Here is a 27,622-nt window from a genome sequence, read left to right as displayed (position 1 = left end):
GCACCCAGGCAAAATCGTTTGGGCGGGTTGTTTGAGGGTGCCCGTCTGAACTCGTTCAGGCGAGGGCGTGCCCGGGCGAACAAGCCCATATCAAAAATGCTAAGTTGTGACACGAGGTTGGCTTCATGCACATTCATGCAGCTCGTCTGCCCAGCTCTACCTTGTCAGTTTGTTTCGGTTGTTCGGACGCCCATGCAAAATCCTTCGGGTGGGTCGTTTGAGGGCGCCCGTGTGAGCTCGTTCGGACGGGTCGTTCGGGCGAGGGTGTGCCCGGGCGAATGAGCCCATATCAAAAATGCTAAGTTGTGACCCGAGGTTGTGTTTGTGCATTTTCGTGCAGTGCGTTTGCCCAGCTCTCCATTGTCGCTTCGTTTTGGTCGTTCGGGCACCCATGCAAAATCGTTCAGGCAGGTCGTTTGAAGGCATGCATGTGAACTCGTTCGAGCGGTTCGTTCAGGCGAGGGTGCGCCCGGGCGAACGTGCCCGTATCAAAAATGCTAAGTTGTGACCCGAGGTTGGCTTTGTGCACATTCGTGCAGCTCGTTTGCCCAGCTCTCCCTCGTTGCTTCGTTTCGGTCATTTGGGCGCACATGAAAAATCGTTCGAGCGGGTCGTTTGAGGGTGTCCGTGTGAACTCGTTCGGGCGGGTTGTTCAGGCAAGGGCACGCCCGGGCGAATGAGCCCATATCAAAAAATGCTAATTTGTGACCCGAGGTTGGTTTTGTGCTCATTCGTGCAGCTCGTTTGCTCGGCTCTCACTTGTCGCTTCGTTTCGGTCGTGCGGGCACGCATGCAAATTCGTTGGGGCGAGGACACACACGGGCCAACGAGCCCGTATAAAAAATGCTAAGTTGTGACCCAAGGTTGGCTTTGTTCATTTTCGTGATGCTTGTTTGCCCGGCTCTCCCTTGTCGCTTCGTTTCGGTCGTGCATGGGCCCATGCAAATTCCAGATGATCTGAGCGACAGGTTTTGTTTCCGTGTGAAATGTGTGTTGGTAATTGAGTTGTGTTTTCACGTTTGCATGAACGAGGCCTTGGGTCATTTATAAGGTTGTCGATTTTCATCTTCTCTCCATCCCCACTCAGTAGCACATGAGCGGTAATGTTGGCCATGCTCGCCTTGGGAGGCATATGTGAACAATACCCCTTTTTCTTTCTAAGTACTTGGATCTGTATGGGCTGTTGTGGTGTGGCTCCCTTTCTCGTCCTGGTCCCCCTCGCGCCCCTCTATATGATACCATTGACATGTTTTCTTTCCGTGTGAAAGGTGGGTTGGTAATTGAGTTGTGTTTTCACGTTTGCCTGAACGATGGCCTTGGGTCATTTGTAGGGTGGCCGATTTTCATCTTCTCTCCATCCCCACTCGGTAGCACATGAGTGGTAATGTTGGCTATGCTTGTCTTGGGAGGCATATGTGAACAATTCCCCTTCTGCTTTCCAAGTTCTTGGAGCTGTATGGGTTGTTTTGGTGTGGCTCCCTTGTTCGTCCTGGTCCCCCTCGTGCCCCTCTAGATGATACCAGCGACAAGTTTTGTTTCCGTGTGAAAGGTGGGTTGGTAATTGAATTGTGTTTTCTCGTTTGCCTCAACGATGGCCTTGGGTCATTTGTAGGGTGGCCGATTTTCATTTTCTCTCCATCCCCACTCGGTAGCGCATGAGCGGTAATGTTGGCCATGCTTGTCTTGGGAGGCATATGTGAACAATTCCCCTTCTGCTTTCCAAGTTCTTGGAGCTGTATGGGTTGTTGTGGTGTGGCTCCCTTGCTCGTCCTGGTCCCCCTTGCGCCCCTCCAGATGATACCAGTGACAGGTTTTCTTTCCGTGTGAAAGGTGGGTTGGTAATCGAGTTGTGTTTTCGCATGTGCCCGAAGGATGGCCTTGGGTCATTTGTAGGGTTGCCGATTTTCGTCTTCTCTCCATCCCCACTCGGTAGCGCATGAGCGGTAATGTTGGCCACACTCATCTTGGGAGGCATATGTGAACAATTCCCCTTCTACTCTCCAAGTTCTTGGAGTTGTATGGGCTGTTGTGGTGTGGCTCCCTGGCTCATCCTGGTCCCCGCGTGCCCCTCCAGATGATACCAACAACAGGTTTTCTTTCTGTGTGAAAGGTGGGTTGGTAATCGGGTTGTGTTTTCGGGTTTTCCTTAACGATGGCCTTGGGTCATTTGTAGGGCCGCCGATTTTCATCTTCTCTCCATCCCCACTCGGTAGCACAAGAGCAGTAATGTTGGCCATGCTCATCCTGGGAGGCATACGTGAACAATTCCCCTTCCGCTCTCCAAGTCGTTGGAGCTGTATGGGCTGTTGTGGTGTGGCTCCCTGGCTCGTCCTGGTCCCCGAGTGCCCCTCCAGATGATACCAGCGATAGGTTTTCTTTCCGTGTGAAAGGTGGGTTGGTAATCGAGTAGTGTTTTCGGGTTTTCCTGAATGATGGCCTTGGGTCATTTGTAGGGCGGCCGATTTTCATCTTCTCTCCATCCCCACTTGGTAGTGCATGAGCGGTAATGTTGGCCATGCTCATCTTGGGAGGCATATGTGAACAATTCTCCTTCCGCTCTCCAAGTTCTCGAAGCCATATGGGCTATTGTGGTGTGGCTCCTTGGCTCATCTTGGTCCCCGTGTGCCCCTCCAGATGATACCAGCGACAGGTTTTCTTTCCGTGTGAAAGGTGACTTGGTAATCAAGTTGTGTTTTTGGGTTTGCCTGAACGATGGCCTTGGAAACGTTTGTAGGTTGGCCGATTTTCATATTCTCTCCATCCCCACTCGGTAGCGCATGAGCGGTAATGTTGGCCAGGATCGGCCTCGGAGGCATATGTGAACAATTCCCCTTCCGCTCTCCAAGTCCTTGGAGCTGTATGGGCTGTTGTGGTGTGGCTTCCTGGCTCGTCCTGGTCCCCGAGTGCCCCTCCAGATGATACCAGCGATAGGTTTTCTTTCCATGTGAAAGGTGGGTTGGTAATCGAGTTGTGTTTTCACGTTTTCCTGAACGATGGCCTTGGGTCGTTTGTAGGGTGGCCGATTTTCATCTTCTCTCCATCCCCACTAAGTAGCACATGAGCGGTAATGTTGGCCATGCTCGTCCTGGGAGGCATATGTGAACAATTCCCATTCTGCTCTCCAAGTCCTTGGAGCTATATGGGTTGTTGTGTTGTTGTGTGGCTCCCTGGCTCGTCCTGGTCCCCCTCGTGCCCCTCCAGATGATACCAGCGAAAGGTTTTATTTTCATTTGAAAGGTGGGTTGGTAATCAAGTTGTGTTTTTGCGTTTGCCTGAACGATGGCCTTGGGTCATTTGTAGGGTGGCCGATTTTCATCTTCTCTCCATCCCCACTCAGTAGCGCATGAGCGGTAATGTTGCTCATGCTCGTCCCGGGAGGCATATGTGGACAATTGCTCTCTAAGTTCTTGGAGTTGTATGGGTTGTTGTGGTTTGGGTCCCTAGTTTGTCTTGGTCCCCTTGTGCCCCTCTAGATGATACCAGCAACAGGTTTTCTTTCTGTGTGAAAGGTGGGTTGGTAATTGAGTTGTGTTTTTGGGTTTACTTGAAGGATGGCCTTGGGTCGTTTGTAGGGTGTCCAATTTTCATAATCTCTCCATCCCCACTCGGTAGCACATGAGCGGTAATGTTGGCCATGCTCGTCTCGGGAGGCATACGGGAAAAATTCCCCTTCTGCTCTCTAAATTCTTGGTGCTATATGGATTGTTGTGGTGTGGCTCCTTGGCTCGTCCTGGTCCCCCTCGTGCCCCTCCAGAAGATATAGGTGACAGGTTTTCTTTCCGTGTGAAAGGTGGGTTGGTAATCGAGTTGCTTTGTCGGGTTTGCTCGAACGATGGCCTTGGGTCATTTGTAGGGTGGCCGATTTTCGTCTTCTCTCCATCCCTGCTCGGTAGCACATGAGTGGTAATGTGGGCAATGCTCATCCTCGTCCCTCTTTCCCATCCCAACGATAAGAATGTTGATAGTTTCCTCGGCACTCCTTTGAGCCTTCGTTGTTGCGGTCCCAGATGGAAGCCCCAAAACTCCATTGTTGCCTTTGTCGCTATCGTGCCCCTCGGTTGTTGTGAATAGAGAATTTTGATTGGGCTGGGTAGCCATTTGTGGCTCCATTGAAATTGTCTCATTTTTATATTTTTCACCTCCTCCCTATTTGGTGTGGAGGCTTTTGCTTTTCATGTGAAAGGTGGGTTGGTAATTGAGTTGTTTTTTCGGGTTTGCCTCAAGAATGGCCTTGGATCATTTGTAGGGTGTCTGATTTTCATCTTCTCTCCATACCCACTCGGTAGCACATGAGCGGTAACGTTGGCCATGCTTGTCCCGGGAGGCATATGTGAACAATTCCCCTTCTGCTCCAAGTTTTGGGAGTTGTATGGGTTGTTGTGGTGTGGCTCCTTGTGATGGCTAGCCTCTTCATTGTTCAACTGTTTATGGTGCCGATGTCTTGTGCTTGTACTCTTTTCGTGTTGGAATTCTTGGTTGAGATGCATACATTTAAGAGGGAAGTGGAAGGGTTTTGGTTGTAAACCACCTACCCTCCCTCTTGCTTGCTTTTTCCATCGGGCGATGTGAGGCGCTATTCTCCTTGTTGTAAAGTCAAGGGTTGGCATTCCTTTCAAAGTGCACATTGTTCGTGGTTGCGTTGGCTTTGAGGTTTTGATAGATGTGTTGGCCCATATGTTTGATCGAGGGGTCATATTTTCCCTTGCATCTTGTGTGCGTGGCAGGATTTTGCGGTTGGAAATGTTAAGTCACAACGTTTATGGGCATTTGTTGTTTCAATTGTGTATGCGCTCATAGTCCAATGGGGAGGAGGCTTGCTACATCGATGGTGGGGGCTATTTGGAAGAAGGATTTCGAGGTGGAATGCTTTGACCCCCCTCCTTTGCATGGAGGTGGCCATAGGGGAAAATTATTCATCATCCAGTTGGTAAAGTTGTGGGAAATCTCCTAGGTTGCCTGTACGTAGGGTGCGTTGGGTGCGGAGCTGCCCGATCCCTCCTCCTGTTTGGATATGTGTTCTTGTATTGTGTAGCGACCCTCTTGATTTGCATTTACTTCCTTCCTTTGCCTTCACATCATGGTTGCTATAGATGGTCAAGTGATCGAGGTCCACCGTTTCTGCTGCGCGGGTGGACTCCTAGGTGGCTTCGGTGCATGGCGTGGAGGGTCGGGGGGCATTTCTAAGAGAGGTTGTGGGCTCGGTTGGTCTTGTTGTTTTGTTTCTTTTCATTTCCTTTGCATTGAGGCTGCCGCAGGTGATCATGCGATCGACGTCCATCGCTGCTGCTGTCCGAGTGGGCTCCTAGGTGGCCTCTTTGAGGGGAGGGTTGGGGGGCACTTGTTGTTTCAATTGTGTATGGGCTTGTGGTCCAATGGGGAGGAGGCTTTCTACTATAGTCATCGATGGTGGAAGCTATATGGAAGAAGGATTTCGAGGTGGAATGCTTCGACCTCTCTCCTTTGCGTGGAGGTGGCCATAGGGGAAAATTATTCATCGTCTGGTTAGTAAAGCTTTGGGAAATCTCATAGGTTGCCTGTACGTAGGGTGCATGGTGTGCGGAGCTACCCGATCCCTCCTCCTCCTATTCGGATATGTGTTCTTGTATTGTTTAGCAACCCTCTTGATTTGCATTTACTTCCTTCCTTTGCCTTCGCATCGTGGTTGCTACAGGTGGTCAAGTGATCGAGGTCCATCATTTCTGCTAGCGCGGGTGGACTCCTAGGTGGCCTTGGTGCGTGGCGTGGAGGGTCAGGGGGCATTTCTAAAAGAGGTTGTGGGCTCGGTTGGTATTGTTGTTTTGTTTCCTTTCATTTCCTTTGCATTGAGGCTGTTGCAGGCGATCATGCGATCGAGGTCCATCGCTGCTGCTGCCCGAGTGGACTCCTAGGTGGCCTCTTTGAGGGGAGGGTTGGGGGGCACTTGTTGTTTCAATTGTGTATGGGCTTGTGGTCCAATTGGGAAGCAGCTTGCTACTATAGTCATCGATGGTGGAAGCTATCTCGAAGAAGGATTTCGAGGTGGAACGCTTCGACTTCTCTCCCTTGCATGGAGGTGGCCATAGGGGAAAATTATTCATCGTCTGGTTAGTAAAGCTTTGGGAAATCTCCTAGGTTGCCTATACGTAGGGTGCATGGTGTGCGGAGCTGCCCGATCCCTCCTCCTCCTATTTGGATATGTGTTCTTGTATTGTGTAGCGACCCTCTTGATTTGCGTTTACTTCCTTCCTTTTCCTTCGCATCGTGGTTGCCACAGGCGGTCAAGTGATCGAGGTCACCGTTGCTGATGTCGCGGGTGGACTCCTAGGTGGCCTCGGTGTGTGGCGTGGAGGGTCGGGGGGCATTTCTGAGAGAGGTTGTGGGCTCGGTTGGTCTTGTTTTATTTCCTTTTGTTTCCTCTCTGGATTGAGGCTGTCGCAGGCAATCATGTGATCGAGGTCCATCATTGCTGTTGTCCGGGTGGACTCCTAGGTGGCCCCTATGCGAGGAGGGGAGGGGTGGGTTGGGGGACATTTATAAGGGAGATTGCGGGCTCAGTTTGTCTTGTATGATTTCCTTCCCTTTCCTTTGTGTCGAGGCTGCCACAGGCAATCATCCAATCGAGGTCCACAGCTACTGTTGTCTGGGTGGACTCCTAGGTGGCATTGGTGCGAGGCGGGGAGGTTTGTATGGCCTCTCTATGATAGGATTTGTGCAGTCGGTCGTCCTCTTTTTATTTCCTTCCTTTTCCTTCGCATCAAGGCTACCGTAGGCAGTCGGGAGATCGAGGTCCATCATTGGTGTTGTCCGGGTGGATTCCTAGGTGGCCTCGGTGCGGGGGTGGGGAGGGTTGTGGCTCATTTGTAATATAGAGGTTGCGTGGTTGGTCGTTCTCCATTTGTTTCCTTTGCATCGAGGCTGCCGTAGGCGATCAGGTGATCGAGGTCCATCGTTGCTGCTGTCCGGGTGGACTCCTAGGTGCCCTCGGTGCGGGGTGTGGAGGCCTTTGGAGGCATTTCTAAGGGATTCGGTGAGTGATCGCTCGTTTTCTTGTTGGTTGGGCCATGGCTGCAAACTCTGAAGTGGCCTTGGTGCGTTGTGGCTCGGCAGGTCTGCCCATTTGTTCGCCATGTTCTTGGCATGTTGCATGTGCTTCCTTCTTGGGATGCAAGAGGTGCAAGGCATAAAAGTTTTACATGATATTTTGACGTCTCTTTGACTTGATGGGTGTTCAGGCTGGCTCTCGGTAAGAGAGCGCTCGGAATGCCCTTTGAAGAGGGAGGGTGCTACCTGGTTGATCTTGTCAGTAGTCATATGCTTGTATCAAAGATTAATCCATGCATGTCTAAGTATGAACTAATTCAGACTGTGAAACTGCGGATGGCTCATTAAATCAGTTATAGTTTTTTTGATGGTACCATACTACTTGGATAATCGTAGTATTCTAGAGCTAATACGTGCACCAAGTCCCGACTCTTTGGAAGGGATGCATTTTTTAGATAAAAGGCTGGCGCGGGCTTGCCCGCTTCTCTGGTGAATCATGATAACTCGACGGATCGCACAACCCTTGTGCTGGCGATGCTTCATTCAAATTTCGTCCCTATCAACTTTCGATGGTAGGATAGGGGCCTACCATGGTGGTGACGGGTGACAGAGAATTAGGGTTCGATTCCGGAGAGGGAGCTTGAGAAACGGCTACCACATCCAAGGAAGGCAGCGGGCACGCAAATTACCCAATCCTGACATGGGGAGGTAGTGACAATAAATAACAATATTGGGCTCATCGAGTCTGGTAATTGGAATGAGTACAATCTAAATCCCTTAACGAGGATCCATTGGAGGGCAAGTTTGGTGCCAACAGCCGCAGTAATTCCAGCTCCAATATCGTATATTTAAGTTGTTGCAGTTACAAAGCTCGTATTTGGGTCTTAGGTAATAAGGGTAGGTCCGCATACTCGGTGTGCACATGGCCTTCCGTCCCTTTTTTCGACGGCGTGCTCCTAGCCTTAATTGGCTTGGTCGCGGTTCTGGCGTTGTTACTTTGAAAAAATTAGAGTGCTCAAAGCAAGCTTATGCTCTGAATACATTAGCATGGAATAACGTGATAGGAGTCTGGTCCTATTGTGTTGGCCTTCGGGACCTGAGTAATGATTAATAGGGACCGTCAGGGGCATTCGTATTTCATTATCAGAGGCGAAATTCTTGGATTTATGAAAGACAGACCACTGCGAAATCATTTGCCAAGGATGTTTTCATTAATCAAGAACGAAAGTTGGGGGCTCGAAGACGATCAGATACCATCCTAGTCTCAACCATAAACGATGTCGACCAGTGATCGGTGGATGTTGCTCTAAGGACTCCGCCAGCACCTTCTGAGAAATCAAAGTGTTTGGGTTCCAGGGGGAGTATGGTTGCAAGGCTGAAACTTAAAGGAATTGATGGAAGGGCACCACCAGGAGTGGAGCCTGCGACTTAATTTGACTCAACACGGGGAAACTTACCAGGTCTAGACATAGTAAGGATTGACAGATTGAGAGCTCTTTCTTTATTGTATGGGTGGTGGTGCATGGCCATTCTTAGTTGGTGGAGCGATTTGTCTGGTTAATTCCGATAATGAACGAGACCTCAGCCTGCTAACTAGCTACGTGGAGGTTCCCCTTCGCGGCCAGCTTCTTAGAGGGACTATGGACGTTTAGGCCATGGAAGTTTGAGGCAATAACAGGTCTGTGATGCCCTTAGATGTTCTGGGCCGCACACGCTCTACAGTGATGCAGGCAATGATTTTTTATTCTTGGTTTGAGACGATCGGGAAATATTCTCAAATTGCATCGTGATGGGGATAAAACATTGCAATTATTGGTCTTCAACGAGGAATTCCTAGTAAGCGCGTGTCATCAACTCGTGTTGACTACGTCCCTACCCTTTGTACACACCGCCCATCACTCCTACTGATTGAATGATCCGGTGAAGTGTTCGGATTGCGTCGAAGATGGTGGTTCACCGCCGTCGACATCGTGATAAGTTCATTGAACCTTATCATTTAGAGGAAGGAGAAGTCGTAACAAGGTTACCGTAGGTGAACCTGCGGTAGGATCATTGATAGCAGGGGTTTTCGTTTCTGGTTCGGGTTGGTTGGGTTTCGATTGCAATGTGGGACTATGTGGTGCGTCTCTAGGGGAGCGTGTTTGGTGTTTGGCAGGAACATTGTTGGTTGCTTGTCTCGAGGTAACTACGCTTGTTTTTTCGTGTGTGCTTGCAATCCATGCTTGTGCTTTTCCCACCCATCCTTTTTTTTTCTTCCCCCCAATGTGTTTCTGCAGGGGGTCCAGAAGCTTGTTTCTTGGGAGCCCTTCCGACGATCTGTTCGACTGGGCATGGTTGCTGAAGAGTTGAGGTGCTCAGTAAATACGATGGATAAATTTGGACTCATTCGTAGCGGTGGTGCTCAGTCTTTTGTTCGTTGGAAGGCATGGGCCAAGGGTGCGGGCTTCCATAGTTGGTTCTCTCGAAAAGGCGGCTGCGGTTGATGTGTTGCTTGGGTGAGATTTTTCACTGGTGGTTGGGTCGAGGGAGTGGTTGCACGCGCGCCTGGTAGCTCAAACCTTCCGTGAGGCGAGATTGTCGGGGTGTGGTCAAGTATGGGATGGACGAAGATCGGTTCAACTGGTTGGGCTGGCCACCCTGGTCCCTCCCGACCGTTCCTTCGACATGCCCTCGCGGAAGGGTTAGGTGTCGAGGTAATGAAAAACCTATCCCTCGGTCTGAGCTCCATCGAGATCGCAATTTTCCCCACCGACAGGCATGAGGGTGGCAATCTTATCTCGTGCCTTTGCCGTCGAGGGAATTCCTTGTCCTCTCGTGACCCACTCCCCTTCTTAGGGAAACAGAAGTAGCGGGTCGTGTCTTTGTTCCTCCCTTTGGATTGTGGGTTTTTTGTGGGACTTGCGTCATTTCTTTGCTTCGTGGTGTGCGCATTGAGAACAGTCCTCTCTCTAGTGGCCTTGCACCATTGATGTATTTGTGGCCCGCGGCTTTCTCCAGCGTTGAGCGTCGGCCTGTGACAACTCCTCTTTCGAGTTTGATTATTTGACCCCCGTTGACTCTCTCGCTGGAAAGGTTGTCGGGTGTTTTGTACACGGAGGGGTGCAAGAGCGGGGTGGGTTTGTGTTAGTGACGTGCTCCAGACACTGGTCTCATCGTGGCCCTTGTCTTTTCTATTGGTCAGTTTTAGGTTGTGATTTATTTGCTTGGTTGTTTGCTATGTTGTAAAGTTGGAAAGGGTGTTGTGCTGAATACATGTGGGAGGGTGTGAAGAGGTGGGACGCTTTTTTGATTGGGTGCCTTGTTTGATTTATTTTTGGTTAGTGGACATCTACTCGGCGTGCTATTGAGCTTCTCTCTTTTCTTGGGATCTTTGTTTCTTTGGTGTTGTTTTCTTCCCTTCTTCCTTTTACCCCTAGCTTTACAGAGGAGAGGTGGGATTGTTGTGGATTGGTGTTCGGGAAGGATGAAAAGCAGTGCAAGTTCCGAGGGTGGCCACCCTAGTCCTTCTCGATCGCCGTCCCCTATAGTTCCCTGATTTTTCCGAAGGCGCGGGGTTTGGGAAGCTTGTTCTCTGTTTGAGCCTCCCCTTGTGAGCTGGTAGCCACGTTTGATATCTCTTGGTTTCCTGTTGTTTTTTTCCCTTCTTGCATTTGGTCCCTTGGCTTTACGGAGAAAAGGTGGGATTGTTGTGGATTGGTGTTCAGGAAGGACGAAAAGCAGTGCAAGTTCCGAGGGTGGCCACCCTAGTCCTTCTCGATCTCTGTCCCCTACAGTTCCCCCCCTTTTTGCGAATGCACGGGGGTCGGGAAGCTTGTTCTCTATTTGAGCCTCCCCCTGTGAGCCGGTGGACGCATTTGATATCTCTCTTTCTTTCATTTTTTTTTCTTCCCTTATTCCTTTCAGCCCCTAGCTTTACGAAGAAAAGGGGGGATTGTTGTGGATTGGTGTTCGGGAAGGACGAAAAGTAGTGCGAGTTCCCACGTTGGCCACCCTAGTCCTTCTCGATCACCGTCCCCTGCAGTTCCCCCCTTTTTGAAAAGGCACGGGGTTGGGGAAGCTTGTTCTCTGTTTGAAGCCTCCCCTTGTGAGCCGGTAGCCACGGTTGATATATCCCTTTCTCTCTTGTTGTTTTCTTCCCTTCTTCCTCATGGCCCCTAGCGTTACGGAGAAAAGGTGGGATTGTTGTGGATTGGTGTTCCGGAAGGATGAAACACAGTGCGAGCTCTCGGGGTGGCCACCCTAGTCCTTCTTGATTGTCATCCCCTTCAGTTCCCCCCTGCAGTTCCCGAAGGCACGGGGCTTTGGGAGGCTTGTGCCTTGTTCGTGCTTTGTTTTCTACCCTTTTCTTCCTTTTAGTCCCTAACTCTATGGCACGAGGGAAACGCGGGGAACTTGCGGTTTCCATGACGATGCAAACCAGCTCGCAAGTCTCGGGAACTTGGCGTGTTTAGAAACCGCTGCACAAGTCTGGGGAACTCGCTGTTTCCATGTCACGGCACACCCTGAATCACCTGAGAGTCTGTGGAACTTCAGATTTCCATGTCGTGGGGCCACGAAGAGCCACCAAAGTCCAGGGAACTCAGGGTGTCCATTTCGCGGCGCGATGAAAACTGCTACCCAAGTCAGCGGACACAGTCTGGGAAACGCGATGTAACGACCTACGGTTCGGTTTCTCCCGGTCGGTGTGAAGTGCGAACTCTATGACCGAAATGTGTGAAGGGAAATAAGTATAATGGGCATTAGAGGTGGAGCGGTGGTTGGTTTATAGCGTGGGAGCATTTGGCATAACCCATGGGCCGACTTACATGTTGGGGCGACTTGAACGAAGGATTGCTTGCCGACCAACAATCTGATGGAAAGTTTGCGACGTGTAAGGGTGTTTTGGCACGAAGTGCTTGAGTCGGCCTAGGCAGCGACTTGCCCAACTGCTCGTATAAATATGGAAAGGCTTTGGAGGATTTGGCATTCAATCGAAGATGGACATTCGAACATGAGCATTCGGTGATCAAGAAAAAAGTCCGAAGTAGTGGAGCAGGTCGCAAAAGAGGCGCGGGCATATATGCCCCCGCTCTTGGGCAAGCACACACGATACGCACAGGTTTCAGTTATTGGGTGAGGGCGCGGGTAAGGAAGGCACCCGCCATTCGGTGTGACACGGGGTGTCTCGGGTAGGTCGCACGCCCGTCGTGGAAGAAGAAACACGGAGGTGTCTCGGGTGACTCGGGTAAGTCGCTCGCCCGTTGTGCAAAAGGAAACGGGGGGTGACTTGGGTGAGGTCGCCCGCCCGTCGTGCAGCTGTAAACGAGGTTCGATCAAGGAGTACGGTTGGCAGCTCGTGTGAGGGCGCACCCGCCCAGCTCGGGCAAGGAACTCGGTTGGCACATGGAGGTGTTGCCTATTTGTAAAATTGGCTAAGTATGAAACATGGTGTTTCCCATGTATACTTGTAAAGCCTCGTAAACATTGTAGAGTTGAATAATATATTCTATTCGGGCAGACTCATTGTTCAGGGAGTTGCCCCTCCCTTTATATTGCGCAATTTTGTTCTTCATGTATAATTGTTGATGATAATGAACGTGTATGGGTGTTCATTGGTATAAAGGAAACATAATAATACTTGGTTGCGAAAAACAAACTAAGTAGACTAATGGTTGGGCGTAGTCCATGAACATAATTATTGGTGAAAAGAAAGTGTTTGGTGGTGCTACACCTCGCCAAGTACAGTTGAAAGACTACTGTAGGCCTGGGGGCGTGACACGCGGGGTTCCCATGTCGCTTGCACCGTTTTGGCCATGGCGCACACCCCTTGATACCTGCACGATGGGCGAGCCACCGATGGAAGGCGCGCAGGCGACCCTTGTTGCGTGCCCAGATGAAAGAGGTGACCATGTGCGGATGAGTTAGGATGCGGGCAGGTGTGCGACATGTGGCGACGGGTGTAATCGGCGAGGTGTTGGAGCCGACCCATGGGTGCGACGGTGCACACGAAGGGATGCGGTAGTTCATTGGAATGGGGCGTGTCGAGGTTATGTGGTAGGTCAGCCGGGCATGCATGTTGATGGAGCTAACCCTTGTTATCCTCGAGAGACATGGCCCTTGGGCAAAAGGATGCGTATAAGTAAGGAGGATGGAATTTGACGAAGGGAAATCGAGCTCAGACTTCCACATCGCAGAACAAGTGCGAAGGAAGGAGTTGGGCGAAAACGGAAGGAAGAGAAGGACGCAGGTAAGAGGGCCGCACTGGTGGGCAGATTATAAAGGGCGGGTCGGGCTTGGTAGTGCGAACAGGTAGAGCGGGGCGCATTATCGTCCAGGTAGGCAGGCCGCACTGCATGCAGGCCGTGCGCCCTCACTATGGACCGCACCGACGGGCAGAGTTTGCGCGTCGCGGAAGGGAAAGTCGGGCGGATAGGTTCGTAGTTCAGGTGTGGAGTTGTGTCGTGCAGGTCGCGGGCCAGTGCAGCATGACCACATGACACGACAGGTTGAAAGAATAATTGAAGAAGATAAATTTATGGTAAGTTATTTTTGCTGCATTGTTAAGAACACTTATTGGAAAATTGACCGAGTGTTGAAGTAGGCGCAGACCGTGTACTCAAGTATTGGTAAAAAGAAAAAGTACAGCGGTGCCGCACCCGCTTATGCGTGGTTGAAATACTACCACTAGGATAAGAGCGTGACATGGGGTCTACCAGTCCCTCCTCGACAGAGGTCGACAAATTGTGGGGAACCCGGGGATTCCATGTCCTGCCTTGTCGAAAGCATCCCAAGCGCGGGAAATTTCCGGTTCCCATGTCTCGTTGCGATGGAAATCGCCCCAGGTGCAGTAAACTTGGTGTACATCAAGCCTGCAACTTCAAATCAAGAAAAAGGCTCGGTTGGTCAAGATAATGAAGGTTTCTTCATTGGTAAAGGATCTCACTAACGATCAAAGGTTGGAGTCTCTTCTAGAGCTAGTCCACCACGGACTATCAAAAGTTGAGAGAAGGACAGAGTGCCGGGGAATGAAGCGCCGAAGAAACAAAGTGCAGAGAGGAGGAAGGACTCGACTTGTGCTTGGGGGATATTATTGTCAAGGGTCTAGAGCTTTGCAATGACCAATAATAAGCTTCAATGAGAGAAATTGATGAAAGGGTTTTCCTCTGAGAGAGAGAGAGAGAGGATTTTCCCTGGCAGAGAGCCAACATCTTGTGTTCTTTTTCTTATGTTTTTGGCACCAGTTTGATGAAAGTAAACACACATGCATTAAAAAGAAGAGAAGAAGATTAAGATAACATGATAAATTGCAAAAGAGCTTCACAAATTGTTATCAAGTCTAGAAGAATCCTGCTATACCCCATTTCCCCAGATTCTTCAACGCGGTATCGGAGCTAAGGTGACACATCAAGGAAAGGGAATCTCAAGAACATCCGCAAGGTTGAAGCGTCAAGCCAAGAAGTCTGAATCACATCAAGGACAAGAAGGTCTACCATCTATCATTCATCATGGAAGACTACAAAGCAAGAAGAAATGCCTTGTATAAAGGCACCTACAAGAAGAACAAATCAAAGAGGGACCTACATCAAGCTACACCACCTTGAAGAATGAAAGGCACTACGAGTCAAGTCATCAAGCAAGCCCATTTCAAGAAAGCAACTTGAACAACATCAAGAGCTAAGGAAGGCAAGCCATCAAGAAGAAAGCAAGTTCACTACATCTCAAACTCTATCAAGTAAGTATATGTCCCCTTCTGAGTATACCTCAGTGTCTTTTTGCAAGGAAAGTAGCAAACTGGTTGGGACCACTACATGTCCAAAGTCCAATGGTTTGGATGCCAAGAGTATGGATGCTACAAAAAGGATTGTCCTAAACTTAAGAAGGACAAAAAAAACAAGAGAAAAAGGGAAGAATCTCATGTAACTCAAGAAGTGAAAGAAGACGACAAGAAGCAAAAGAAGGAAGATCCTCCTATGACTAAGTCAACCTCTTTGCTTAAATTCTTCTTTCAAAGGGGGTAGAGGTCTCATTGGGGGTCCCATTTAAGGGATTCAAGAGAGGATGATATACAGGCGAGAGCAGATGAAGCAAGAAAGGCTACACCAATCGCGGAGAACTATCAAATAAAGTCGCGATGATAAAAGCATAATCAAGGTGAGGTATGTATGTATCAAAGTTTAAGTCATGTCATCATATATATTGATTGGTTCATGGGAAAAGTTCTAGAATCACGATCAAGAATAAAAGGATCTCTTTCGCCAATGACATGCTCAGAGGCATGTGCTACAGTGGAGTAAAGGTTAACATGAAGAAGTGCTCTCATAAGGAGTATAAGGTGGTTGACCAATCAATCCAATAAGAAGCAAATGAAGAAAATCACGGTTACAAAGAATAACTATTTGACAAGATTCCTCAACATCTCTCGAAAGAAGGCAGGGAAACTCTGACAAAGGAAGAAAAAGATAAAGGACCCTTGACACCTACGAAGGCCTTGGAGATAGTAAGGTGCAGATAACCATTTCCACTCTACAAATATGTCATGATGAAGAGCAATATCACAAAGGGCCACTAAATCAAAGTACGGGAACAAGCGAGTACAACTAAGCGTCCATGTGATAAGTGTTATGAAGGATAGACAAGGTGACAATGGAGTAGCTAGATGACAAAAAGGACCTGATATATATCAAGAAGGCCACTTTCCACGAAGGGAGAAATTACATGACAAACCGGGGGGGAAAGTGATCGATGGCCGGTACCTTGCCAAGAAGAATTTCAAACAAAGACTTCATGACATCGAAGGAAAGAAGGAGATCAAGCGGTTGAAGGACCCATGAAGAAGACGTTGTTGATGAATGGACAAGTCCCTAGCTAAGAGGGAGTTCTAACAAGTTCCCAACTACAATGGAGCTTGGGCAAGTTCCTTGTCAGAGAAAACCTCGGCATGTCTTCCCCAATCAAGGGGAAGAGATAGACGCAACATTCTTGTCTTCACTTGGAAAGAAATAACAGGAGGATTGGGCAATCATTTGGCATATGATGCTCTTTGAGGATGTGTAGGGCACCAAGTCAAGAGTAGGCAAGAGGAGCGATATTCTTTGAGGGATGGGAACCAAAGACAAGAATTGTCATGGAAGGTCATACTCAGAGAACACCTGGTGGGTATGTACCTTTAGAGACAATGACCAAGGTGTTAGTCAAGGCCTTGCTATGAACAATGTTGGCTAATATGATGGTATAACAGATGGGTTGCCAATCCGGTTTCTTCTATGTGAATTATTCAAGATTGAAAAATAGCCAAACACCTTGTAATAATTTATGAATACCTCCCTAGTTGAGAGGGGGTGTTGAAGAAAGTGTAACTGGGTTCGGTCTTCATAAATGTACTTTTAATATTTGTATTTATTAAAGAAAATAAATATATATATATATATATATATATATATATATTATTTGTCATTGAGTTTCTTGCTCATTGAAATAGGCCTAGCACATGTTAAAGTGTTATAAAGAGTCAAAAGAAAATGTTGAAGATATTAAGGACATGTTACCCCAGGTATATTTATGTATTAGAGTCAAAGATATTCCTACCCTCGTGCCTTCGTTCGGGTCGTGCGCCCGTTCAAACCCCAAATTTCCTTCGGGCGGATCGGGTCATCCCGTGTCGTGCCGTGTGTGGGGGTGCGTGGGCACACGTGGGCGTGCCGAAAATGCCAAGTCATGACCGCCCGTGTGCCTTCTTTGTTCGCTTCGTGCACCCATGGAAACCCCAAATTTCGTTCGGGCGATTGGGGTTGGCTCGCTCAGGGCGAGTCAGGTTGTGTCGTGCCGTGTGTGGGTGCTCCGGCACATGTGGCCGTGGCAAAAATTCTAAGTCGTCACCACCCGTGTGTCTTCTGCACATTCGTGCGGCTGGTTTGCCTGACGCTCCCTCGGGCCTTCATTTAGGTCGTGCACCCATGGAAACCCCAAATTTCGTTAGGGTAGTGCACACATGGAAACCCCAAATTCCGTTCGGGCGGGTCGGGTCGTGTCGTGCGTGGGTGCCCGTGAAAATGCGTTCGGGCGAGTCGAGTGGGGTCAGGTCATGCCGTGCCGCACGTGGGTGCTCGGGAACATGTGGCCGTGCAAAAAATGTTAGGGCGTGACCACCCGTGTGCCTCCCGCACGTTCGCACGACCCATTTGCCCGACTCTCCGTCGTGCTTTCGTTCGGGCGGGTAGGGTCGTGCCGTGCGTGGGTGCTTGGGCACACGTGGCAGTGCCAAAAATGCTAAGTCATGACCCCCCGTGTGCCTTCTACACGTTCGTGTGGCCCGTTTTCCTGACGCTGCCTTGTGCCTTCGTTCAGGTTGCGCACCCATGGAAACCCCCAATTTCGTTTGGGTTGTGCATACAAGGAAACCCCAAATTTTGTTCCGGTCGGGTCGTGTCCTGTCGTGTGTGGGTGCCCATGCAAACACGTTCAGGCGGGTCAGGTCGGCTCGCACAAGGCCGGTCGGGCCATGTTGTGCCCTGTGTGGGTGCCCGGGCACACGTGGGCGTGCCAAAAATACTAAGTCGTGACCACCCATGTGTCTTCTGCACATTCGTGTGGCCCATTTGCCTAATGCTCCCTCGTGCCTTCATTCGGGTCGTGCGCCCACGAAAACCCCGAAATTGTGTTCGGGTCGTGCGCCCATGGAAACCCCAAATTTCATTCGGGTGGGTCGGGACGTGTTGTGTGTGGGTGCCCATGCAAACGGGTCAGGTCGTGTAATGTCGTGTCATGTGACGGTGCCCAGGGCACACGTGGCCGTATAAAAAATGCTAAGTTGTGAAGGGGGTGGGCCTTGTGCACGATCATGATGCTCGTTTGCCCGAATCTCCCTTGTGACTTCGTTTTGCTTGTGTGTCGGACCCATGTAAACTCGTTTGAGTGGGTCGTTTACCTTGTAAACACTCATTCAGGAGGGTCGTTTGCCATGTAAACTCGTTCATGCGCGTCATTTGAGGGCGCCCATGTAAACTCGTTCGGGCAGGTCGGGTGAGGTCATCCATGCAAAAATGTTCGGGCGGGTCGGGCGAGGGCATCCGTGCAAACTCGTTCAGGCAGGTGGTTTGGGCAAGGGCGTCCGTGCAAACCCATTCGGGCGGGTAGGGCGAGGTCGTCCATGTAAACCCGTTCAGGCAGGTCGGGCGAGGGCGTCTGTGCAAACTTGTTCGGCCGGGTCGTTCTAGGACGCCCGTGTGAACTCGTTCGGGTGGGTCGTTTGGGCGAGGGCGCGCCCGAGCAAACGAGCCCGTATCAAAGATGCTAAGTTGTGACCTGAGGTTGGCTTTGTTCACGTTCATGCAGCTCGTTTGCCCGACTCTCCCTTGTCGCTTCGTTTCGGTCGTTCGGGCACCCATGCAAAATCGTTTGGGCGGGTCGTTTGAGGGCGCCCATGCGAACTCGTTCGGGAGGGTTGTTTGAGGGCGCCCGTGTGAACTCCATCGGGCAGGTTGTTCAGACGAGGGCGCACACAGGTGAACGAGCCCGTATCAAAAATGCTAAGTAGTGACCCAAGGTTGGCTTTGTGCACGTTCATGTAGCTCGTTTGCCCGGCTCTCCCTTGTCGCTTCGTTCCAGTCATTCGGACACCCATGCAAAATCGTTCAGGCGGGTGTTTGAGGGTGACCGTATGAACTTGTTCGAGCGAGTCGTTCGGGCGGGTCCTTTGAGGGCGCCCATGTGAACTTGTTTGGTTGGGTCGTTTGAGGCGCCTGTGCGAACTCGTTCGGGCGGGTCATTTGAGGGCGCCCGTGTGAACTCGTTCGAGCGGGTCGTTCAAGCGAGGGCGCGCCCGGGCGAACGAGCCCGTATCAAAAATGCTAAGTTGTGACTTGAGGTTGGATTTGTGCATGTTCATGCAGCTTGTTTGCCCGGTTCTCCCTTGCCGGTTCGTTTCGGTCGTTCGGGCGGGCTGTTTGAGGGCGTTCGTGTGAACTCATTTAGGCGGGTCGTTCGGGCGAGGGCACGTCCGAGCGAACGAGCCTGTACCAAAAATGCTAAGTTGTGACCCGAGGTTAGCTTTGTGCACGTTCGTGCAGCTCATTTTCCCGGCTCTACCTTGTCATTTCGTTTCGGTCGTTCGGGCGGGTTGTTTGAGGGCGCCCGTGTGAACTCGTTCGAGCAGGTCGTTCGGGCAAGGGCGTGCCCGGGCGAACGAGCCTATATAAAAAATGCTAAGTTGTGACCCGAGGTTGGCTTTGTGCACGTTCGTGCAGCTCATTCTCCCGGCTCTCCCTTGTCGCTTCGTTTCGGTTGTTCGAGCACCCATGCAAATCGTTTGGGCGGGTCGTTTGAGGGCGCCCGTGTGAACTCGTTCGGGCGGGTCGTTTGAGGGCGCCTGTGTGAACTCGTTCAAGCGGGTCGTTCGGGCAGGTCGTTTGAGGCGCCCGTGTGAACTCATTCGGGCGGGTCATTTGAGCGGGCCGTTCGGGGGGTCATTTAAGGGCACCCGTGTGAACTCGTTCGGGCGGGTCATTCGGGCGAGTGCGCGCCCGGGCGAACAAGCCCGTATCAAAAATGCTAAGTTGTGACCCGAGGTTGGCTTTGTGCACGTTTGTGCAGCTCATTTTCCCGGCTCTCCCTTGTCGGTTCATTTCGGTCGTTCGGGCGGGTCGTTTAAGGGCGCCCGTGTGAACTCATTCGGGTGGGTCGTTCTGGCGAGGGCATGCCTGGGCGAACAAGCCCGTATAAAAAATGCTAAGTTGTGACCCGAGGTTGGCATTGTGCACATTCGTGCAGCTCGTTTTCCTGGCTCTCCCTTGTCGGTTCATTTCGGTCGTTCGGGCACCCATGTAAAATTGCTCGGGCGGGTCGTTTGAGGGTGCCCGTGTGAACTCATTCGGGCGGGTCGTTCGGGTGGGTCGTTTGAGGGTGCCCGTCTGAACTCGTTTGGGAGGGTCATTTGAGGGCACCCGTGTGAACTCGTTCGAGTGAGGGCGCCCCCAAGCGAATGAGCCCATATCAAAAATGCTAAGTTGTGACCCGAGGTTGGCTTTGTGCACGTTCATGTAGCTTGTTTGCCCGGATCTCCCTTGTCGGTTTGTTTCGGTCGTTCGGGTGGGTCGTTTGAGGGCGCCCATGTGAACTCGTTCAGGCAGGTTGTTTGGGTGAGGGCGTGCCCAGGCAAACGAGCCCGTATCAAAAATGCTAAGTTGTCACCCAAGGTTGGCTTTGTGCACGTTCGTGCAGCTCATTTGCCTGACTATCCCTTGTCGGTTCGTTTCGGTCGTTCGGGCGGGTTGTTTTAGGGTGCCCTTGTGAACTCGTTCGTGCGAGTCATTCGGGCGAGGACACACCCGGGCGAACGAGCCTGTATCAAAAATGCTAAGTTGTGACCTGAGGTTGGCTTTGTGCACGTTCGTGAAGCTCGTTTTCCCGGCTCTCCCTTGTCGCTTCGTTTCGGTCGTTCGGGCACCCATGCAAAATCGTTTGGGCGGGTCGTTTGAGGGCGCCCGTGTGAACTCGTTCAGGCGAGTCGTTTGAGGGGGCCCATGTGAACTCGTTCGGGCGGGTCGCTTGAGGCGCCCGTGTGAACTCGTTCGGGCGGGTCGTTTGAGGATGCCAGTGTGAACTCGTTCGGGCAGGTCGTTCAGGCAAGGGCGCGCCCAAGCGAATGAGCCCGTATAAAAAATTCTAAGTTGTGACCCGAGGTTGGCTTTGTGCACGTTCGTGTAGCTCGTTTGCCCGGCTCTCCCTTGTCGCTTCGTTTCGGTCGTTCAGGCGGGTCGTTTGAGGGTGCCCATGTGAACTCGTTCGGGCCAGTCGTTCGGGCGAGGGCGCACCCGGGCGAACGAGACCGTATCAAAAATGCTAAGTTGTGACTCGAGGTTGGCTTTTTGCACGTTTGTGCAGCTTGTTTGTCTGGCTCTCCCTTGTTGGTTCGTTTCGGTCGTTCGAGCGGGTCGTTTGAGGGCGACTGTGTGAACTCGTTCGAGCGAGGGCACGCCCGGGCGAACGAGCCCGTATCAAAAATTCTAAGTTGTGACCCGAGGTTGGCTTTGTGCACATTCATACAACTCATTTTCCCGGCTCTCCCTTGTCGGTTCATTTCGGTTGTTCGGGCGGGTCATTTGAGGGTCCCCGTGTGAACTCGTTCGGGCGAGGGCATGCCCGGGCGAACGATCCCGTATCAAAAATTTTAAGTTGTGACCCTAGGTTGGCTTTGTGCACGTTCATGCAGCTCGTTTGCCCGCCTCTCCCTTGTTGGTCAGTTTTGGTCGTTCGGGCGCCCATGCAAAATCGTTCGGGCGGGTCATTTGAGGGCGCCTGTGTGAACTCGTTCGGGCGAGGGCGCGCCCGGGCGAATGAGCCCATATAAAAAATGCTAATTTGTGACCCAAGGTTGGCTTTATTCACGTTCGTGCATCTCATTTGCCCGGATCTCCCTTGTCGGTTCGTTTCGGTCGTTCGGGCAGGTCGTTTGAGGGTGCCCGTGTGAACTCGTTCGGGCGGGTCATTCGGGCGAGGGTGCGCCTGAGCGAACGAGCCCGTATCAAAAATGCTAAGTTGTGACCCAAGGTTGGCTTTGTGCATGTTCGTGAAGCTCGTTTGCCTGACTCTCCCTTGTCGGTTCGTTTCGATCATTCAGGTGGGTCGTTTGAGGGCACCCGTGTGAACTCGTTCGGGCAGGTTGTTCGGGCGAGGGCGCGCCCGGGCGAATGAGCCCGTATCAAAAATGATAAGTTGTGACCCGAGGAAGGCTTTGTTCACGTTCATGTAGATCGTTTACCCGACTCTCCCTTGTTGGTTCGTTTCGGTCGTTCGGGCGGGTCGTTTGAGGGTGCCCGTGTGAGCTCGTTCGGGCGGGTCGTTCGGGCGAGGGTGCGCCCGGGTGAATGAGCCCATATAAAAAATGCTAATTTGTGACATGAGGTTGGCTTTGTGTACATTCGTGCAGCTCGTTTACCCAGCTCTCCCTTGCCGGTTCGTTTTGGTCGTTCGTGCGGGTCGTTTGAGGGCACCCGTGTGAACTCGTTCGGGCCAGGGCGCACCCGGGCGAACGAGCCCGTATCAAAAATGCCAAGTTGTGACCCGAGGTTGGCTTCGTGCACGTTCGTGCAGCTCGTTTGCCTGGCTCTCCCTTGTCGGTTCGTTTCGGTCGTTCGGGCACCCATGCAAAATCGTTCGGGCGAGTCGTTTGAGGGCACCCGTGTGAACTCGTTCGGGCGAGTCGTTCGGGCGAGGGCGCGCCCGGGCGAATGAGCCCATATCAAAAATGCTAAGTTGTGACCCGACATTGGCTTCGTGCAGCTCGTCTGCTCGACTCTAGCTTGTCGGTTCGTTTCAGTCGTTCGGGCACCCATGAAAAATCCTTCGGGCGGGTTGTTTGAGGGCGCCCGTGTGAGCTCGTTCGGGTGACGGCGCGCCCGGGCGAACGAGCCCGTATCAAAAATTCTAAGTTGTGACCCGAGGTTGTGTTTGTGCATGTTCGTGTAGCTCGTTTTCCCAGCTCTCCCTTGTCGCTTATTTTCGGTCATTCAGGCGCCCATGCAAAATCATTTGGGCGGGTCGTTTGAGGGCGTGCGTGTGAACTCGTTCGGGCGGGTCCTTCGGGCGAGGGCGCACCCGAGCGAACATCCCCATATCAAAAATGCTAAGTTGTGACCCGAGGTTGGCTTTGTGCACATTTGTGCAGCTCGTTTGCCCGGCTCTCCCTTGTTGCTTTGTTTCAGTCGTTTGGGCGCCCATGCAAAATCATTTGGGTGGGTCGTTTGAGGGCGTCCGTGTGAACTCGTTCGGGCGGGTTGTTCGGGGTAGGGCGCGCCTGGGCGAATGAGACCATATCAAAAAATGCTAAGTTGTGACCCGAGGTTGGCTTTGTGCTTGTTCTTGCAGCTCGTTTTCTCGGCTCTCGTTTGTCGCTTCGTTTCAGTCGTGCGGGCGCCCATGCAAATTCGTTCAGGCAAGGGAGCGCACGGGCCAACGAGCCCGTATAAAAAATGCTAAGTTGTGACCAGAGGTTGGCTTTGTTCATTTTCATGCTGCTGGTTTGCCCGGCTCTCCCTTGTCACTGCGTTTCGGTCGTGTGCGGACCCATGCAAATTCCAGATGATATGAGCGACATATTTTGTTTCCGTGTGAAAGGTGGGTTGGTAATTGAGTTGTGTTTTCATGTTTGCCTGAACGATGGCCTTGGGTCATTTGTAGGGTTTTCGATTTTCATCTTCTCTCCATCCCCACTCAGTAGCACATGAGCGGTAATGTTGGCCATGCTCGTCTTGGGAGGCATATGTGAACAAGTCCCCTTCTGCTTTCCAAGTTCTTGGAGCTGTATGGGCTGTTGTGGTGTGGCTCCCTTGCTCATCCTGGTCCCCCTCGCGCCCCTCTAGATGATACCAGTGACAGGTTTTGTTTCCGTGTGAAAGGTGGGTTGGTAATTGAGTTGTGTTTTCGCGTTTTCCTAAACGATGGCCTTGGGTCATTTGTAGGGTGGCCAATTTTCATCTTCTCTCCATCCCCACTCGGTAGCGCATGAGCGGTAATGTTGGCCATGCTCATCTTGGGAGGCATATGTGAACAATTCCCCTTCTTCTTTCCAAGTTCTTGAAGCGGTATGGGCTGTTGTGGTGTGGCTGCCTTGCTCGTCCCGGTCCCCCTTGCGCCCCTCCAGATGATACCAGTGACAGGTTTTCTTTCTGTGCGAAAGGTGGGTTGGTAATCGAGTTGTGTTTTCGTGTGTGCCCGAAGGATGGCCTTGGGTCATTTGTAGTGTTGCTGATTTTCGTCTTCTCTCCATCCCCACTGGGTAGTGCGTGAGCAGTAATTTTGGCCACGCTCGTCTTGGGAGGCATATGTGAACAATTCCCCTTCTTCTCTCCAAGTTCTTGGAGCTGTATGGGCTGTTGTGGTGTGGCTCCCTAGCTCATCCTGGTCCCCGCGTGCCCCTCCAGATGACACCAATGACATGTTTTCTTTCTGTATGAAAGGTGGGTTGGTAATCGAGTTGTGTTTTCGGGTTTGCCTGAACAATGGCCTTGGGTCATTTGTAGGGCCATCGATTTCCATCTTCTCTCCATCCCCACTCGGTAGTGCAAGAGTGGTAATGTTGCCATGCTTGTCCTAGGAGGCATACGTGAACAATTCCCCTTCCGCTCTCCAAGTTGTTGGAGCTGTATGGGCTGTTGTGATGTGGCTCCCTGGCTCGTCCTGGTCCCAGAGTGCCCCTCCGGATGATACCAGTGACAGGTTTTCTTTCCGTGTGAAAGGTGGGTTGGTAATCGAGTTGTGTTTTTGGGTTTGCCTAAATGATGGCCTTGGGTCATTTGTAGGGCGGCCGATTTTCATCTTCTCTCCATCCCCACTCGGTAGCGCATGAGCGGTAATGTTGGCCATGCTCATCTTGGGAGGCATATGTGAACAATTCCCCTTCCACTCTCCAAGTTCTCGGAGTTGTATGGGCTATTATGGTGTGGCTCCTTGGCTCATCCTAGTCCCCACGTGCCCCTCCAGATGATACCAGCGATAGGTTTTCTTTCTGTGTGAAAGGTGGGTGGGTAATCGAGTTGTGTTTTTGGGTTTGCCTGAACGATGGTCTTGGGTTGTTTGTAGGGTGCCCGATTTTCATCTTCTCTCCATCCCCACTTGGTAGCGCATGAGCGGTAATGTTGGCCAGGCTCGGCCTCAGAGGCATATGTGAACAATTCCCCTTCCACTCTCCAAGCCCTTGGAGCTATATGGGCTTTTGTGGTGTGGCTCGTTGGCTCGTCCTGGTCCCCGAGCGCCCCTCCAGATGATACCGGCGACAGGTTTTCTTTCCGTGTGAAAGGTGGGTTGGTAATTGAGTTGTGTTTTCACGTTTGATTGAACGATGGCCTTGGGTCGTTTGTAGGGTTGTCGATTTTCATCTTCTCTCCATCCCCACTCGGTAGCCCGTGAGTGGTAATGTTGGCCATGCTCGTCTTGGGAGTCATATGTGAATAATTCCCCTTTCACTCTCCAAGTTCTCGGAGCCCTATGGGCTATTGTGGTGTGACTCCTTGGCTCGTCCTGGTCCCCGTGTGCCCCTCCAGATGATACCAGCGACAGGTTTTCTTTCCATGTGAAAGGTGGGTTGGTAATGGAGTTGTGTTTTCAGGTTTGCCTGAACGATGACCTTGGGTCATTTGTAGGTCCGTGGATTTGCATCTTCTCTCCATCCCCACTCGGTAGTGCAAGAGCGGTAATGTTGGCCATGCTCGTCCTGGGAGGCATACGTTAACAATTCCCCTTCCCCTCTCCAAGTTGTTGGAGCTGTATAGGCTATTGTGGTGTGGCTCCCTGGCTCATCCTGGTCCCCGAGTGCCCCTCCAGATGATACCAGCAATAGGTTTTCTTTTCGTGTGAAAGGTGGGCTGGTAATCGAGTTGTGTTTTCGGGTTTTCCTGAATGATGGCATTGGGTCGTTTGTAGGGCGGCCGATTTTCATCTTCTCTCCATCCCCACTCAGTAGCGCATGAGCGATAATGTTGGCCATGCTCGTCTTGGGAGGGATATGTGAACAATTCCCCTTCCGCTCTCCAATTTCTCGGAGCCGTATGGGCTGTTGTGGTGTGGCTCCTTGGCTCGTCCCGGTCCCCGCGTGCCCCTCTAGATGATATCAGCGACATGTTTTCTTTCCGTGTGAAAGGTGGGTTGGTAATCGAGTTGTGCTTTTGGGTTTGCCTGAACGATGGCCTTGGGTCGTTTGTAGGGTGTCCGATTTTCATCTTCTCTCCATCCCCACTCGGTAGCGCATGAGCGGTAATGTTGGCCAGGCTCGGCCTCGGAGGCATATGTGAATAATTCCCCTTCCGCTCTCCAAGTGGTTGGAGCTGTATGGGCTGTTGTGGTGTGGCTCCCTGGCTCGTCCTGGTCCCTGAGTGCCCCTCCAGATGATACCAGCGACAGGTTTTCTTTCCGTGTGAAATCTGGGTTGGTAATCAAGTTGTGTTTTCGCGTTTTCCTGAACGATGGCCTTGGGTCGTTTGTAGGGTGGCCAATTTTCATCTTCTCTCCATCCCCACTTGATAGCACATGAGTGGTAATGTTGGCCATGCTCGTCCTGGTGTTGTTGGGAAAAGTATCCAATACGGAATGACCCTATCCCACTCTAAGGGTGATAGTACCTCAGCAACAATCAAAGCAAAGCTATTCAAGATTACTTCTTTATGAGATGTAAGAAAGAGGAGGAAGAGATCCACTAACTGTTATCTTCCGCTAATGATTGATCCAATCTTCCCTCTTTGCTGCTTGCTCCTAGCTCCTTGCTCTTTCACTGGCCCAGCTACACAAAGATCCTGCAAAAGCACAAGAAAGGGAAACTACAAGAAGCATACATCCATAACTGATTCAAGGATTAGAATAAATCAAATATACAAGTATCAATACGCCACAAAGACACATGCATATAGAAGAACCTCAAATGCTTTATTAATGGAAGAAGTAAAGTTCTGAGAGTGTTACAACCATAAGAGGCCCAATCCAGCAACACCTCCCAGCAGAAAGAAATCTCCTCTTCACCTCCTTCAAAGCAATCACCCAATAGTTCTATGCACAAACCAACAACACTTCCTTACATTCACAAGATTCCAGACCCCTAGACCTCTTGAGAGAGCTCTATATATAGGAGTTTTGGAGAAAGGATGAGTCAGCTTGAGGCTGGCATGAAGCTGACTAGTGTCCTCTCCCACTTCAGTTATACTTCAGTTCTTGAGTCCACTTAGAGTTTCTTGCTTCCACTTGGAGATTCCGATCCTCTTACTCATCACAAGGCGAATTCCCTGATCCAAGTGTCATTTTGGAAGCTTCCTGGGCATTTGACACCTTGCAGAATGACTGTGCCACTTGTCCAATCTCGCCCAGCGCAGGTAGCCTTCATTAGATTTGACATTCAGCGCAGGTACAGAGTGGAGCAGTTGACATTCAGCGCAGATGCTCAGTGGAGCAGTTGACATGATCCAGAATTAGCTTGTTTTTGAGTGTTTTCAGGTGGAGAACTGATCTTTAGTGCTGTGGTTTGCTGACCTTGTTCCTCTAGGGGTAGGAACAACATGTTTAGGGACTTTGGATCCCTCAGATTATTGACATTTCATGCTTCATGCTGTAAGGCACAAAAATGTCTATAACAGTTTCCCCCTAAAGTATGAGGTCGTTTATCGGGTGAAATGCTTTATCAGGAGGATCTGATGTTCATTCAATCGCTGAGAGGTGACCTGTAATAAATACAATACAATACATTATTGTGTATTCTGCTTTCATGATCTAGCTGAGGCGGCCATTCCCATGCTCAGATTTATAAATTCATTTTGGTACATAGAACAGACGATCGTCTGATGGTAGACTGATAATTCTCTGCTGAAATTATCATCCTTTGAGTAGGATGATCATCTGCTGCAACGATGTACATATCAAATGTTTTTATATCCTGAATATATATATCGCAGCCCAGATGGATGAAACTAGATCTGGGTTCTTCAAACTTGTTCGATCTTCACTCTAATTACAAGTCGATCCATGTGAGAATTGCGCTGAAGTCGAACATGGAAAGACATCGCTTGATTACCGGTCAATAATGTAAACCGTTAACAAGCGCGAGAGGAATCACCAATAATGACAATGACCCTCAAGGTACTGCAGTACA

General features: G+C 50.9%; 1 non-coding gene across 1 annotated transcript; it reads left to right on the top strand.

Moving 5' to 3' along the window:
* The first annotated feature begins 7,263 nt into the window (after window positions 1-7,263).
* On the top strand, window positions 7,264-9,075 carry LOC149251125 (18S ribosomal RNA). Its single transcript, XR_016267692.1, has one exon. It is a non-coding gene; the product is annotated as an 18S ribosomal RNA (ribosomal RNA).
* The last annotated feature ends 18,547 nt before the right edge of the window (window positions 9,076-27,622 follow it).

The sequence above is a fragment of the Pinus tabuliformis genome, chromosome 7, assembly GCF_031772625.1.
Source record: "Pinus tabuliformis cultivar Carrire ecotype Pingquan chromosome 7, CPIR1, whole genome shotgun sequence".
Classification (NCBI taxonomy): domain Eukaryota; kingdom Viridiplantae; phylum Streptophyta; class Pinopsida; order Pinales; family Pinaceae; genus Pinus; species Pinus tabuliformis.
This window is presented reverse-complemented; position numbering and strand designations above follow the sequence as displayed.